This window comes from Passer montanus, unplaced genomic scaffold (assembly GCF_014805655.1).
Source record: "Passer montanus isolate IOZ18808 unplaced genomic scaffold, ASM1480565v1 scaffold4, whole genome shotgun sequence".
In the NCBI taxonomy this organism is placed as follows: Eukaryota; Metazoa; Chordata; class Aves; order Passeriformes; family Passeridae; genus Passer; species Passer montanus.
The window spans coordinates 6,108,251-6,125,232 of NW_024368818.1; positions in this window are offsets into that span (position 1 = coordinate 6,108,251).

The following is a 16,982-nucleotide window of genomic DNA, read 5'->3' on the forward strand; positions in this document are numbered from 1 at the left end:
CCCAGAGCTCCATGCCCACTTCCCCTGCAAAGTCATGCCAAGGAGCGCACAGGACTGTGACAATACGGCTTCAAGCCCAGAGCTCCATGCCCACTTCCAAAGTCATGCCAAGGAGCGCACAGGACTGTGACAATACGGCTTCCACCTCCGCTTTCTGCTTGGCGCCAGTCTCATGCCCATGCAGCTTTTCCTGCTCTGCCTATGGTTAGGGTTCAGAAAGCTCAGCGCTCCAAGCACACTGCAGCTGCAAAAGCCGTGCGAAGGGGAACACAAGGCATGTTGTCCGCCACAACATGGCTCCTTCCACATGTTTGTGCTTGGCACCCGTCACACCCCCATGAGGCTTTTACTGCTCTGCCTAGGGTTAGGGTTCAGAAAACCACAAAGCCCAGAGCTCCAAGCACACTGCACCTGGAACACAGGTCTGCCACAACATGGGTCCCTCCACACCTTTCTGCTTGGCCTCAGCCTCATCCCATCGCTGCTTTTACTGCTCCGCCTAGTGTTAGAGTTACGCCTAGGCTTAGGGCCAGGAAAAGCAGAAAGCCCAGTGCTCCAGGGACTCTGCAGCTGCAAAAGTCATGCCAAGTGGAACGAAGGCATTCCACAACATATTTCATCTGTCTTTATATCGGACGTTTGGAGCATAAAATAAAATTGTCAGATGCAGTTTTCACTGATAGGAAAGGAGAAATTCCCTGAAATGATCTTATTTTTCAGAAAGCAAGTGTATATGCCCATGGAATAAAAATTCTAGAAAACAGCTAGATCTGTTAAAAGCTAAGATGTAGAGATCTGTGTTTCAGCATGTCCCTAAGGCAGCCTCAACTTCCAGCCTTGTGTGAGCCTTTAGACATTTGTTTAATTCCTATGTTAGGCAAAAGGCATCTTCATCTGGCCACTGTCAGAGAGAGATTGTGGGCTGGACTTTGACACGTGCCCCAGTGTGAGCATTCTTTGTTGTTAATTTGCCTGCTGACTGAGAAGTCTCTGACACCCTTTGAATTCTGTGGGTCTGTGCGTCTACAGCCTTACAGCACTGCAGGAGACACAGCCTGGGAAGTGATCAAAAGAATAAGCAGGAGGCAGGAATCTGCCTTTGATATGAATTTTTTTTTAAAGTAAACTAAAAAAAGAAAAAAAAAAAGACTTCTCGAATCATTGGATACAGTCAAGCATGGACAGATGCCTGACTCCATTATCACCTTCTCCTGTATCCTGATAAAGCCAAGCAAACTCTTAAGGCACTTCAAGGCCACAAAAAGGGTTAATAATGCTGGAGGTGGGGGAAAGAGTAAAAAAATTCCCTTGCTGTGCCTTCCAGAGAGTCAATTAGGCAATTGCAAAACTACTTTCTGCAGCTTGGAGACATCACAGGGCATCCCTGAAGTGGGTCAGGGCAGGGGTCATGCTCACTGTTATCAAAATTTTCAGAGCATCAGCAAGAAGGAGAAGTATCCGTTGTCATGTCTAGCGGTATGAGTGAAAACTAGCATGGGAGTCTTCTTCACTGCAGAGCACAGGAAAGTAGGAATTTGATGCTTGAAAAAGTCTGACTGACAGGAATATTGAACAGGCTTTCAATTAGCAGGGTGTGTACGTGTAGGGTGTAAGTCACCTCAAGCAGCAGCTTACTGGGAAACTGAGGCTGTACAGGCAGAGGGGAAAGCTAGTGCTGAGGCATTCTTCATACCTTTGGAGAACACTGGTAGAGGGTGATGGAGTAACCCAGCAGTAAAAAAACAGTTTAAGGAGATCTTTATTTACCCCATGTATTTCATCTGTTGTGACTGTCATGCTGTGGTTTAGTGAACAAGGAGAGAAGGATACGGGAATGTAAAATGACCTCCTACCATGTATTTAGTATTGGTTACTTGTATTTTGAAGCAATGAATAAAATTCAAGCAAAAGTAGTTGCTGCAGCATTTCAAATTTTGAAACAAAGCCCTTAAAATATTTAACAGTTTTGTATTCATACGTTTTGCAGAATTTTTGTTAATTAAAAAAAAAAAGTGCTTCCATATTTAATTGGGGTTTTGACTCCTTGATTAGGAAGAAATTTTCACTGAAATTTCCTTTAGTTTATCTGAAAATATTTTAAATGCTAAAGATTCAAATGAAAGAGCACTTGGGAGATAATTTTCAGACACTCAAATGTTTTATTTTCTTCACAGCTGGCAAAAATTGGCAGAGAATTGCAGAGGAACAAGCTCTTTTCTGTTTTTCTGCAACCAATATGGGTCTTAGTCACATTCTGCTGTTTCACCAGATAGTATTTTGATTATAAGTTTTATACCTCAGTATTGTGAGAAGTTGCTGTTTCTTTAAATTGAAGTGATACCATTTTGTTTCCTTCATTCTGGTGAAATCTGATCTTACTGATGAAAAAAAACCCCTCAAACACCAATGCTTGTGCTTTTTTTTCTTCCTGGAGGGAGGTTAGTGTTATTTCCTATAGAGTTCTGTTTCATAATGGCTCAGAAATGAACGTAACAGTTCCCACAAATGAACAAAATGGCTTTTGGTTGCAGTGAAAATATATTTTTTTCTGGAACTGTGCAATTTGCTGCTAACAACATGCTACCATTTTCTTAGTGTTTTTGCATATCATTAATGAGAAAGCAGTAATATCTTCTCTCCTAATGATTGCTGTTCTTTATACCTCATCTCCTTGGAGATGAGAATCTCTACTTTCTTTATTCCCACAATTTATATAATTTTCTGCCCTCTTGTTTTGAACAAAAACCTGAAAGCAAGCAAATTCAAGACTATTGAATTGTCTCAGTATTTATTAATTCAGTATATTTGAGATAGGAATGTTATGATGGTTGAGAGTGAGCATCCATGTTGTCAGACTTTGTCTCACTTTGATTTCCTTAACAATTTTTGAACCAACAGAAGAGTTTCCAGTGTTTGTATTTTAGTTGGGGGGCAATATTGACTTTAGACACTTACCTTCACTTTGCTCTGGTCTTTGAGTCTCTTTTGGAACCTTTTTCCTTCATTCCTGGCCACCTTTGTATGTTCTTTACTGTGATAGTGGTGAGGCACTGGCACATGATGCCCAGAGAAGTTGTGGATGCCCCATCCTTGGAAGTGTTCAAGGTGAGGTTTGATGGAACCTGGTCTGGTGGAAGGTGTCTCTCCCACAGCAGAGGGATTTGAAGTAGATGATGTTTAAGATCCCTTCCCACCCAAACCATTCTATGATTTTTTGATTATAAGTAGAATTGTAGAAATCATAAAAAGTAGTATGAGAAGAGGTGTTATTTGGCCCATCATTATACTCCACAGCAGGATCATCTCCATGTAAATTAGTGATGAAGGTGTTTGTCCTACTTCTAGATAATGTGTGTTGATGGAGACACCATATACTCTGTGAGAAAAATTCTCTAGTACTGACTGGTCTGCACTTTTTTCATAGTTTCCTGGGAAATGCCTTTCAAATAATCATAATGGGATTAATTGTCTAATTGTACGTGTCTATATGTATATATCTACAAATACTGTAAGCTTCTAAGTTTCTGCTAGAAGAAGTGGAGATATGGATTGTTCTTAGTTTGTCTACAGATGGGCCTTTAGACCTATCTAAGATGGAAAGAACAGTCCTAATATCTCATCTGTATTGAAAATCATTCCACTCTGTCTCATCTGTAGGACAAGGATGGAGTGCAATTCATTCCTTTCCTCCTTGTTGTGCCCTTTACCCTTATTTTTTCATGTTGCTTCTCATCTTCTAAAGGCTAAACCAGTTGCTATTTCCTTAAACACTGTTTATTTCCAACTCATCCTTTTGGTTCCTCTTTTGATCCTTTCAGCTGGTTCACACAGTTCTCATAATAAGGAACTTGAAACTAAGCACGTGGTGGACGAGACTCTGCATGACATGAAACGTCCTCTGCGAGAACCTCAGCTTGTCTTTTAGGAGGGCGGCTGGGGAACTTGATCAGAGGAAAAGCCCTCTCCAATTACATCACCACTGAAGCAAAAGCAGTACAGGCAGCTCTGCATTGCTTACTTCAGGCTGTGCTTGCTGTGAAGCTGAGCGCTGCATACCAGTGAGCCACAAGGCCTGGTAGGAGAGTACAGAAATCAGCAGGCACCACAGCAGCAAAAGAGTGCTGACTCTTTCTTGGTGTTTTATGTCTACAATGCTTTAAAAAAGATGCACGCAAAAGCAAGATGCCAGAAGTGCTTTTTTATTGTCTTTATTGCAGGTTTAAGAAGGTATCACCTTCATTCTTGAAGTTGTGGAGTAAATATTCAAATTAACATGTGAGGGAGGAATACTGAGAGGATTTTTTTCATATATCTGAAAAGCAAGTTGATCTAAAAATATGGTCCATTTAGTTAATTGTTCAGAAATATTACTCTTTTCAGTTCTATTTTTATAAACAGCTTAAATAATAGTTCCTTAAAAAACATCCTTATTACTATAGTACATGCTATGATGGAGGATAATTGCTTGTGAATCTTCTACTTTTTCATCTGTCAATCAATCTATATGAACTGGGAACAGTTTTGTGAGAATTACAGAACAAACTTCAAGTAGAGTGAATTGTCTGAAGTCAAATGAAATACAAAGTAAAATGAAATACAAATGACCAGACTGATGTTAGAACTGTGGGAGAATGCATGAGTATCTGCAAAGAGCATTTGGGATAAATCCATGCAACTTTGATCATACCCTAAGTTTAATAGCATTATGATACTAATAATGAACATAAGGCATATGTAACCCATGATTCTGAATTTTACATGATTACCATTGGTTTAGAGAAATAATCAAAATTTCAAGGATAGAAACCAAGACGGAAGATAGAAAATTTTATTTAATAGTTTCCAGTGTTTGTTCATCTGGAAACATCATATTTAGCTCCTGCTTCTTCAATAATCTGGGTTCAAAGTCATCTGAGAGGAAAGAAGAACATACTTGTCTTTGTGAAGACAGAGATTAATTAATTTTTCACATATAAGCTGTCCTTGCACCTCCAGATCCCTATTGCAGAGCCTACTGGAATAAGTTTTTTTGATCAGTTGTTTTGATGCAGACCCTGGGTGGGTCCCAGCTATGGGACCTGGCAGATGGACTGAAGGCTCTTATGTAAAAAAACTGAGAATTCTTTGGTTTTGGGATTCTGGAATTGAGGATGAATCAACATCTTGATAGAATATCTTCTGCTTAGTGGTATTATCTAATAATACTTAAGATTTTCCACTAGCACTGTAGTGCTTTGAATTCATATTGCTATTCATTAACAAATCTCTCCTGCAGTGATCTCTTACTATTGTTACTGCTATTGATATAATTTTAAAATTTGGTTATCGGCAAATTGGAATCAGTTTATTCATAGAAACACCGAATCACAGAATATTCTAAGTTGGAAGGGACCCAAAAGGATCACTGAGTCCGACTCCTGGCTCTGCACAGCACCATCCTTAAAAGTTACACCATGTGTCACAGAACATCGTCCTAGTGCTTCTTGAGCTCTGGTGATGTACAACTGCTTCTGCCTTTCTCCCTGGCTTTTGGGGTATGGGTTTTGTCATCATGAGGCTTTACATTTATCATGACTTGCTGTTATTCAGTTATTATTTATTGTTTGTATTATTGCTACACTTGTTAATAGTAGCACATTGAGGACTTGTTCTGGATGTTTTATGGGGAATGAAAATAGGATCTCTGTCCCCTCCATAGCACACCTAACTTAGAACAAGAGAAGGTAGTGTCACAGTCAGAGGCATGTGATCTGAATAACCATTGGTTTTGGAGATATGAAATGAGAGATTTCAAGATTTACATGTAGACAGTTCAATTTTTCTCATTTGAAAGTGACTTTTCTACTGAAACTGATGATGAGAAAACCCAAATCATCAAAACTGAACTGAAATCTATTTTAAACTCTGGTATTTTTTTCCCCTGATTGATGCAAACACTGCTTATCCTGATTAGGATAAGCGTGGAGAATTTTTCTCAGTTCCTGAAGATTATTTTCAGGTGGGAAAATCATTTGTGATTTGCTTCTTCCCCAGAGGACCATGAGATGATGGAAGGCTCTTTGAGTCTTTTACCATAGACTTCACAAACACAAGCTTGCATACTGTAAACTCTGGATTTGGATCAATATTGAGCAATTTTATAGTCAATCTCCCTAATTTTGACTGCTTCCAAGTAATATATAATAGCAATTACTAAGCATGTCACCAGTACTTCTCAGAATTTAAAGTTAACTGTGCTGTGGGTCATCTGTGTTAAAGGACATCTATTTAGAAGCACAATGAGAAACAAACTGAAACTATGGCTCACTGCCTAGCATTTGAGAGGTAGGATGTAGAAAAGGCCCTTACCCTGGTTCTCTTTTATTTTCTTATCAAATATCAGGATAATTTTAGTTACCACTATTGTTTTTACTTGATCTTTGTCCCATCTGTAGCTGGTCTGAATTTGTTTGAGCACTGCAGGCTATTGAGCTTAAGGCAGAGTCACACTTAGTAGGGTTGATTCTGTGTTAGCAGAAGATTTGTTATTGTTTGGGCACACTGTTGGGGGGGTGAAATCTCACCATCTATTTAAAAATAGTGGCATGAAAAGCTGAACACCTTAGAGAGGCATAATCATTTTCAATTTGATGTTTCAGTATGTCCTACTGCAGAATTGGCTGGCTGGCTTGATTGCTCTGCGGGCAATTTGTCAAAATTACTTATGCAAAACATGATTTGAAAGGGTGGAATCTTAGGCAGAGGTGAAAAAACTGCTCAGAAATCCTTTCCTAACCCAAATATCCTTGCCCCATGCTATGCGTGCCCTAAAAAGGGATCATTAATCTTTCACGTCTTCAAGTCCCTGAAATTATTCCTGCATTTCACTGTGTACAGAATACATTAGCTACAATATATTGTGATTTCCTTCGTGGTTCACGTAAAAATAATAGTGCAATTGTTTATTAAAACACAAGATTGATTTAGCACAGGTCTAGAGGAAGGTACATAATGCTACATGGAAAGCTGCTTCTCTGAAAACCCCCAGCATGTGGGTTTTCAGTAAACAAGAACATTTGGTAAAGTTTCAGTTTGCACAGATGAAAGGTAAGAAAGATTTACATTTATACATAAACATTCACAGCAGGGGGAAGGTTTGTCTGCCTCACAGCTTGTGGCAACTCTTCAAATGAAAAAGAACACTTCTGAGGAGTTCTATTCTGGGAAGAGCTATGAGTCCATGCTGCTCACTGTGCCAATGGCCCCAAGAGCAATACACCTTAGATGTACTGCACAACACAGCCTGGCTGTTAAGCATGTCCTCAGCTTCAAAGGGTTATGGAGTTCAACAATTGTTTATTGATCATACATGAAAGACCTCAGCAGCTTGTGGCGAAAGTTCCATCATCTACCGGAAATACCCAGACTTTGTCCTAGGGAGAGACACTGGTTGGTAATGAAACAACATTAGTACAATTACTAAAGCAGCAGGAGCTGGGGAGGCAGGAAGAGTCTGAGCTGTGTAGCTGCCTTGGCACCAGAGCACTTGTATTTCTGATTTGAAAGAAATGCTGCCCAGTTTGGGACAGGCCTCTCCTGCAAAATCCTCAATGGATTTTATTTTACTGGAGGTAAATCTGCCTTGATGTTTTTTGAAGGGATGACCACAGAGCTGCTCAGTTCCTGGGATAGATGGGATAAATGGTGTTCCAGATTTATGTGATGCTGGAGGATCCTCTTGTTGGGGTTGGGAGGAGTTGCTTGATGGCAACATTAAACAGCTTGGATTTTAGCTCATGTTGGTTGGTGGGTTTTGCCACAGCTACACAGTCCTGCTTCAGGGGTATGCTCAGGGAGCTGCTACCTAGGTGTCCTGTTCACTTTGAATCCTTGGGTGGCTGTTGATTGGCAACCAAACTGTGCCTGTTTATTGAGCAGGAGAATCACTCCCTACCAGGGAGAAAACAAATCTGCAGGCTGCTCCTCAGAGCCATGACCTGTCAGAGCTCTGTATTCCTGGAACAAACTCATCATGTGAGAGGGAACCAAGTACTATAAAGAAATCACAAGGTCTTCACCTCATCTAGGTCTTACTCAAAAGGGAATAATTTGGTTTCATATTTGATGCTTTTTACTGGTAGCAGCGAGACTTTAAAGTTAAGAGCTAGTTGCCTGACATCAGCCAGGCCTTGAGTTTGCTCTTACCTCCTCCTGCAAGAGGTATTGCTAACCAAAGAGTAGATGCTTGTAGCCCAGGCTCAGCTTAGCTATCTTTGTAACAATTTATAGGTGTCTTGCCCAAAAATTAGCATAATATGTATTAGGACTGGCTGTAGACATATTGCTGCATGAAGGAAGCCTCTTTATACGCTTCTCCAAATGTGTTGCTGAAGGCTACAGTTGCAGGACGATGATACTCCAATAATGGTTTGCATAAGTTAAATTTGTATCCTGTTATCCGAGAAGAGCTTGCAGCAAGCCTGAACAAAACTTACTGTTCTTGTCTCATTTTCTGTTAAAACATTTCAGATCACCTTCTAGTGTTACTGCATGTATATTTGCATTGCAATTAATCAGTATGATCCATCTGCCATTTTTGCACAGGTGACAATCTTCTGTATTAGGAAAATGCCTAGTCCTTGCCTTAGATGTCTCAATAACTCTTTCCCATATCAATTCTTATTTTGAGGATTAATTAAATTTGATTGAAATGATGTCATACCTTGGGATTAACACTTTTTATTTGAGAGTAGATAAATGTTTCCTTCTCTAGTGTGATTTATTGTTTGCCTGAGCAAGAGTTATGTGTTTGGAAGAAGGCTAACATGTGTCTCTCCTCCCACTCCTGAACCATCTACGAGGCTTCCAAGGAGTGTGGAAGGGAATCTCTTGTCTTCAGGATCACTCCTAACTCTGGTGTATTTTAGTCTCTACTTTTCCAGCTCTCCTAAAATTGTACAGAAATATATGAGGTTATTTCTTTTTTGTTCACCTACAAAGTTCTCAGGTTGCTGACTGGATCCAGTTCTTCAATGACTCACCCTCACATATGCTTGTCTTGATATGGATTCTGATTATTCTGGTTCAAACTTACATCACTGCTTTTTTCCAGAAACCTTCAAGGAAGAATTCAAGGAAGCCGCCAAGTGAACCTCTGTAAATATATTTGTGGACTTTTGGAATACAATTGATAACTGTAAAATTATAACTGTAGCCTCTGAAAATGAAATTTTATTTCAGCATATTAAGTATTTGACAGAAACTTATGTTCATAAAAAGGTGAAAAATGTAGGTGATTACTGGTGCTTTATAGATAATACCTATGAAGATCCCAAAATTAATCTGTGAGCAATAACATTGGAGACAAATAACTCTCCTCTTTCCCCAGGTCTGGCTTTCTAATACTGGGATACCATAATGTGTACTAGAAAGTTGATAAAACCTCTGACAGTTCTGTGCTGGTCGTTGCAGATGAAATAACATTTTACCCTGAGCAGATGTCACAAAGTTTTTACTTTGGTTCAGTTGAGGGAGCATATTCATAGTGCAGCTTCTCACTGTTCATTGATGGCCTCATGGCACTCATACTTCACTGCTCTGTTGAGGGGATGTGGAGGAAATGGAGCCTTTTTGCAGTTTTGTCTTTTTTAAAAATTTTATTTCCATTATTGCAAACTGCGATAACTCAGGCTGGTGCTTGTGTGTTTTTAAGACCTCCAGCTATTGCAGGAGGCTTTATACACACACACACACACACACACACACACACACACACATATATGTATATACTCTTACACATATAAAAAATAAGATTAAATATTTTCTGCATATTCATCTTTGAACTCCTAATTTGTTAAATTAATAGAAATCAAATTGGGTATGTTTTAAATTTTTTTCCCACTGTGCTCTGATAGCTATGTAGTATCAGGGAGGGTGGCATTACTGACCCATACCATGTGATGTTCTGCACCTGTTGATTGTGCTAGTTTTTACTTTTCATTCTCAAGAAGTGCAGTACTTAACAGATGCCTTGAAAAATTATTCTATCTTGCCATATTTTTCTTCATATTTGAGGAATGTGGTTTCACCATGAAAGATTTTGATAGAGGATTATTTTTTTCCCCTCTGCTTGGTGATTTTGTGCCAGGCTTTATGAAATGCTGGTGTGTTTTTCTGTCCAGAGAAAACATTGAATAATGATACTAACATTTAAGGGGAAAATGACTGATCACAGAGGATTTGCACTAGTGGCTATGGGAAGAGCCTTGTTCACTTCAAATGCTAATGAGGAGTTGCATTAAACTAAAACAAAGTTATCACAGGCTTATTGCAGTTATTTGCAAACTAGCTGGGGTGAGATAGTCAGTTGGAAAGACAGGAGTCCCTGAGCTGTTCTATTTAACTATACAGGTGTGCTGTAACAGATAGTCACATGAGCCTCATCATCTGTGTTTATTCATTGTTTATAATTATTCTCTGTCATGTGAGTTTAGAAAATATTACAGAAGTGCTTTGAGATAGAGCATATATTGAGAAAAGGCTGAGATCCTCAGAAAACCTGGCTCAGGACTGCCTAAGCACTGTTGATTAAGTGAAGCCCAGTATTTAATTAATCTTGGCTATTTCTTTTTCTACCTAATGTTCTTCCATGCTCAGCATAAGTAACACTCATAAAGCATGGGGAAGTAAGTGGATGGTATATAAGCCCTCCTCAAAATAAATTATAGGAGAAAAGTACCCTTGTCATCAAAGGCACATATGACTCTATTGCAAAGCATGTGAAAGCTTCAATTCCTGTAGGAATGAGTTCTCGCCTATTGTGACTCTTTTTCACTCTCTTTGGCATAAATAAAAGCATTTTTAAGGCCTTCTTCAAAAATTAGACAGTGTGCTACATGCTACTATCCAACAAAAGGATCTCTTTCTGCATCCAAGGAGTCCTTTTGGTCTCTCCTGCAGTAGTTTTCACACAGAGCCTGACTAGAAGAATACAGTGTGCTGCTCCATCCCTGCTGTCCCGAGGGCTGCCCCTGATCCCAGAGCACAGCCCCAGCTGAGATGTGCCATACACCAGAGCTCTTACATGGGCCTCAGGAAGCTTAAAGACAGCAGCACTTGATTGTGCTAAGTGACAGTGTGTTTGCTTTGTGACTGTGCTCTGTCCTGTATTGTCTGCCCTCCCGGTACAGTGCCTGGTCCATGGACAACATCCCCCTTACACCCCTAGCATGAGCCTCCTGCTCTGGGGTGCTGTGTGATGGAAAATGATGTTCTCTTCTTGGGGGGCATTCTGGATTTGTCTCATGGCCAGGCACATTCCAGCTTCCTCAAGGTCAAAGGCATTTCCATGCTCTGAGGGAGGTGTACTTAAAGCCTTGAGTGTGCTGGAGCTTGTTTTATGTCAGAGAAACTCACACATACTATCAGCTAAATAAATACCAAACTAACTGCAGACTCACAAATATGGAAACCCCTTTCAAGCTGAGCTTTTAATTAGGAATCACCATTCCCAAAATATCCATCTAGCTTGTCCCATGGGTCATCCCAGCTATCTACCATGTTAAAGAGATGAGGAATCACTCTGTTTTCCCAGTTAAAATATGTAGCAGGTGTCAGCATCATTTCCAAGGTAGAAGGCCAGGCTGAATGTTACCTTTCCAAATTAAAGGTCAGATGTGCCAGCAGAGAATTGCAGGAGCCAGAACAAGATGCCACTAATCAGATCTTTGAAGAATCTTGTCCCAAGATGAAGCATGGGATGAAGGAGCAGGGATCTGAAGTCCTTATCTCTCCTGTTCTACAAGATATCACAACTCTGAGCTCCAGCTCTCTGTGTTCCTTGTGGACACTGCCATCAGATTCCTTGGTCTCTGAGCAGCCGGGACTAGCTGCTTGTAGCCCTTGTAAAGTGATTATTTTGCAGGGCAGCAGCCCAAGGGAGGTAGAGTAGTGTTAAGGATTGGAAAGATGTTCCAATTTACTAACATTACAATACTAGTTTTTGAAAAGCTGTGACTTAGATTACTACATCCCCCATCCCCTTCCCTCTTCACCACTCAAATTGCTGCTTTTTTATTTGAAACACTTATATTTTCTTCTGGCCCTCCCTTACCACTGCCTGCTGGTGTCTCCATATTTTATTCCTACACAGTAAGAGTTAGAAATGGAATTAATTTGTTCTAAAGGCCAAGCTCCTCATGTGACTGCTGGCACCAGGTTTTGAGCTGGAAACAGGCAGGAGTTCAGATAACAGCCTGGCAGCTGAAACCATAAAATTTAGCCATAGCTGAGAATGGACGCCCCACTCCCAGGCCTTAGGCAAATTCAAAGGCTGGAGGGAAAGGTAAAAAAAATGCAGGAAAATGTATTTTAACAGGGTCGAAGGAGCAGGGCTGAGAATAAGGGACTCAAGTAGCAGTTTTGTAGTTCTGTGCAAAAAAAAAAAAAAAAAAAGCATTAAGGAGCAGCATCAAGATATTTGTCTCAACAAATGTTTTTCTCTGCCTTCCCGACTCACTAATGGGATTGCCTATGGCAAGTGCTTACCTTACTTTAAAATTGGTCCAGGACTGGGACTTTCTTTCCTGAGAGCAATTAAAATACATAGAAAAATATGGTTTTCCTTGTGTCTTTAGTGATGACTGCTGTCAGCCTGTTGCAGACATTTTGGCCTGGATATGTCAGGATTAGATCTGCTGTTAGTTGGTGTCCTGTGTGGGCTTGCTTCGAGTCCATTTTATACTGCATCCTGCTATGTAGACCTGAAAGACCATTAGGATAAACTAAAAAATAATTTAGGTGCCGTGCTTTGAAGGGGACACTGGTGGTTGCAGCCAAAGATGTCAGGATGTTTCTTTTCCACTAACTATTAGTGCATAAAAACAGTGCTCATCATGCATCTTTTGCAAAATATATCCCTCAAATATGCCAAAAATTTGTACAAAAAATAAAATTTTTAAAAATCATACTATCATTCATTATGCATTTAGGTTAAGAGGATTGTAAAAAAGAAATGTAAAATGGGTGAGCCCTAAAAACAGAATACAAATAATTTTTGACCCTGTCATGAAACATAACTTCCCATTAGCTGAACTCCTCTCCTGGTGGGTCAGTTCCAGCAGCAGGGCTGAACTCGCCTTGCATTTAACACCTCTGAATGCTCCTGTGGTCATTACTTGCAGTGATACCCAGAACTAATTTGTAGAAACAATAGGCAAGAGAGGGCAACTGAACATTTTGTCCTTGAAATTACAGGAAAAAGTTAATAACATAGCTAAAATCCTAATTAATATTATTTTTAATCTTCTTTCTGAAGCAGAACTACTGACATCTCTGGTGTAATCTCCTGGACACAAACCCATAACAGCCTTCACCCACATACCCCATATTGTAGGAAGCAGAGCAGCTGAGCATATCCTTGTTTGTTGTCCTGTTCAATCAACCCTGGGTACCAGCAGCTTTGCCTCAGTGGCAATGCCTTGGGCATGATTCCCCATGCTCTGTGCCCTGACTCAGTACCTTGCACTTCACCCTGAATGCAACCTTCCTTTTCTTTCTTCAGAGAAATTGAGGGCAAAAACCAATTTTCTGGTAATAGTTCTGCTTTTATACAGATGGAGAAAATATTATATTTATGGAAACGTACATTTGCCTTTAATGTGCTTATCCTGTTAGCTAAAAAGATATTGCAAGTGTTTCTTTTTCCCTCAGTGGATTTTCCAAATAATTAGTGAGAAATGGCAATTGCAGTGTTCACCATTTACTTGTGCTGTGAGCAAATCACATGCAAGCACTGTGAAAAATGTAGCATCATTTCCTACCAAACTTAGTGAACAATACTCTGCCACCTACTGAGTGGCAATTCCTAAAGCACTGTCTGCTCAGGAGTTGATGCAGAATCATAATTTAGTGGCTGACATTCTCTGTTTACTTACAAAGCCTAAATAATATAAATTTGTAGTCCAAAAGATTATGCATAGCATGCCAGTTTTATTTCATGGAGTCCCTTCTTGAGGGGCTGTCATGGTTTTGGTTTGTCTGAAAAACTGTCTAGAAAGCAGCCTCGGGTGTAAGTGCCATACAGGGCTAAATATGGGCTAGCTTTAGGCAGCTCTCTCAGGTACTGCTAACAGGATAGCAGTGGTGCTTGGCTTGTACTGCCCATTTGCCCTTTGTCCCAGCCTGCTGACTGAAGCTGGCAGCTTTGGAGGTGCAGATAAATTCCCATTAATAATGGAACTGGGATCACAAAACCTAGTAATTTCTTCAGCCTGAGAGGACTGAGATAAATAGGCAGTCTTGGAGGATAAAAAGTCCTCAACCCCTTGAAGCCTTCCAGTGAATCCACCTAGGCTTTTGTTGAGAGGAAGCAAAGAAACACTCACTGCCCAGTTCACTGTCTTGCCAAGCCAACCAGGAAAATCTGAGGACTTAAAGTAAAGGAAGGTCATTAAGTACAAAGACACTATCCTGATCCCTCCAGGGTGGGTAGTGTCCCTTAATTCAGTCCCTCATTCAGCTGGTATGCAGGGGTACATGCTGCATAGCTGGAATGAAATAGTATGCAAAGCTGAGAAAACCCCTAATTCTCAGTCATTTACTGTTACCTGCTTGGCAACCCTAATGACAACAATTTAATAAATGATTCATTACTTTTTTGTACAGGAGGCAGTAAAAGGTCAGTTTTTGACTGTTACGAGAAGAAGATTTGTATTCCAGGTGTCTGGGCTGCTGTACACATACTGTGTGCAACATCCTGAGCATAAAATCTGAGTTTTACTCTCCTGGCCAGTTCCTGACTCTGGAAGAGTACAAAGGCCTTATTTCATAGTCCTTCAAAAACAAGGAAATTACTGAAGTGGACTTCCAGCCATTACAGAAAATGCTCTATCATGGATTGTTTAGGTTAACTTCAACCTCTGTTGAACTCAGTGCAATTGCTAAATATTTACCTGGGTATAGCAGAACAGGAAATCCAGCAGGTTATTTCTGCAGTGAACCTTAGTTCTCAAGGCTGCAAGCTCTCAGCCTGGTCATAGGACACATGCCTTACTATGTGCTTAGAAATCAGTGCAGCAGAGCTTGCTTTCTACTCATGCCTTTCATTGTAAATCAATTACAGTATTTAACAGCTTCCAGCCAGAGAAATCTTTCACACTGTATTGAAGAAGCCACTTTAACAATGACTTGTTAGATTAAATGGAAAAGCATAGGAAACCAGGTGCTGTTTGTTTAAAATGGAATCAGAATCAGTACCCTTTTAAACAGATGATTTTCTAGCAGTGTCAAAGCTGGGGATGCTGTGGGACATGCTGTACTCCCATTTACCATATGGGAACCCAGGTGTGATATTGGACACTCTGGCCCCTTTTCTTGTGCCAGTTTCCTCTGTGACTGAGAATTATAGCTAAAAAAACCAGGGCTGGATGGCTCCTTACAGGTCACCTACTTGTCCTTTTACCCAAGGGAAAATAAACTGGAACTATGCCATCCCTGGAACATGTTTATCCAGTAGGTTCTTATGGATGATGGGGATGAGCAGGCCTCTGCTGAGACCTCACCTGCTCTGAGCTGGTTGTGAACATCTTCCCCAGGTTTCCTGCTGGCTCATCTTCAGTGTATTCACCCATGAGGTGATTTATGTCTCTTTGAAAGAATTTTCTTTATCCCATGCTTCTCTCTAGCTTTACCCTATTGTGAGCTGTTCTTTGTCTTTCTGCCTGCGTATAGTATCTGTAAATGGGAATTATGGAAGTATAAATATTATGCTAAGGAAAAACAGAAATATATTTTCTCTTGTTTTTCAGGAGATTGAGAAAAAAGGCAGCACTTTTCATCTTGGTTTGGCTAATGCATAGCAAAGTTCCCAGCTGTACTAGGTCAAAGCCATTACCACACCTCTTGGTTGCCTGGATAGTAGAAATGCATCAGCTGGATGCATCGTGGATGCATCAATTATCCCGTCCCCCAAGGCAGGAGAAACACGGAAAATGACTTAGCTTTTTACTCAGGTATAAGCCTGGTCCAGACACCCTAAGTTTGAAATAATAAGAGAAAGTGTCACTTGGGGCTGGTTTAATAGATGAATAAAGAATTTTAACATTTGTAGCTAAAGTTTGACACGGTCAACTTGCACCAGGTTTATGTAAACATGCACACCCAGAGAGAACAGTATTATTTATAGGAGAGTGTCACAGATGGAACAGACTAACCGAGATAATGGCCATATCTTTTTATAATTCAGTAGGAGACCTACATTTCAAGAGGTAGCTCCTTTCTGTTTCCTCTCAGCTTAATTTCAGCAGGATGGAATTCCTATTTTGAGGCTGGTTTGCACAGACTATCTTGCAGAACATAATAGAGACACTTGAAGAATTAGATTTCTGTAGCTTGTTGCCATAATTCACAGCATATGTGAGCCTGTAAAATTTTGCAGCAGAAGGAAAATAGAGAAGAAAAGATGAGAAGCAGAAGAAATTATGCCAAGGTCATTTGAAGATCATTAAAGTCATAGAGAGGAGATTAATTCTTTTCCATAGCCTTTGGTTTGGGCCCATAGAAGACAATTTATGAGAGCCCAAGGGCTTTGGAGTGAGTTTGTCTCTGCGGTTTATTACAGGTTGTGGGATTACAGCAAGACTGAATTTAGTGGAGTCATCAATCTCTTGAGCAACTCCTTAACATGCCTCCCCTTTCTCTCCTTCTATTTTGCTATCCTCCTTGGCAGCTCAATTTTGCAGCATGTGGAGTAAGAGGCAGATACCTTTCAAGTCAAACTGGGTTGGGGTATTGAAGACTCACCTGATTAATATGCTATGGGAAAGGAGAGTAGGTGAGGGGAGAAGAGATGACATGAGGGAAAGTTTACCTAGGAGTCTCCTGCTTGAGAGCTGCAGGTACTATCTACTTAGAGAGTTCCCTGCACCTGTGAAAAAGTGGAAAAGGGAATTTCTCCAGGCCTTTTGGACCCAGGAGTATTGCTAAAGCCCTGAGAATTAAAAGTC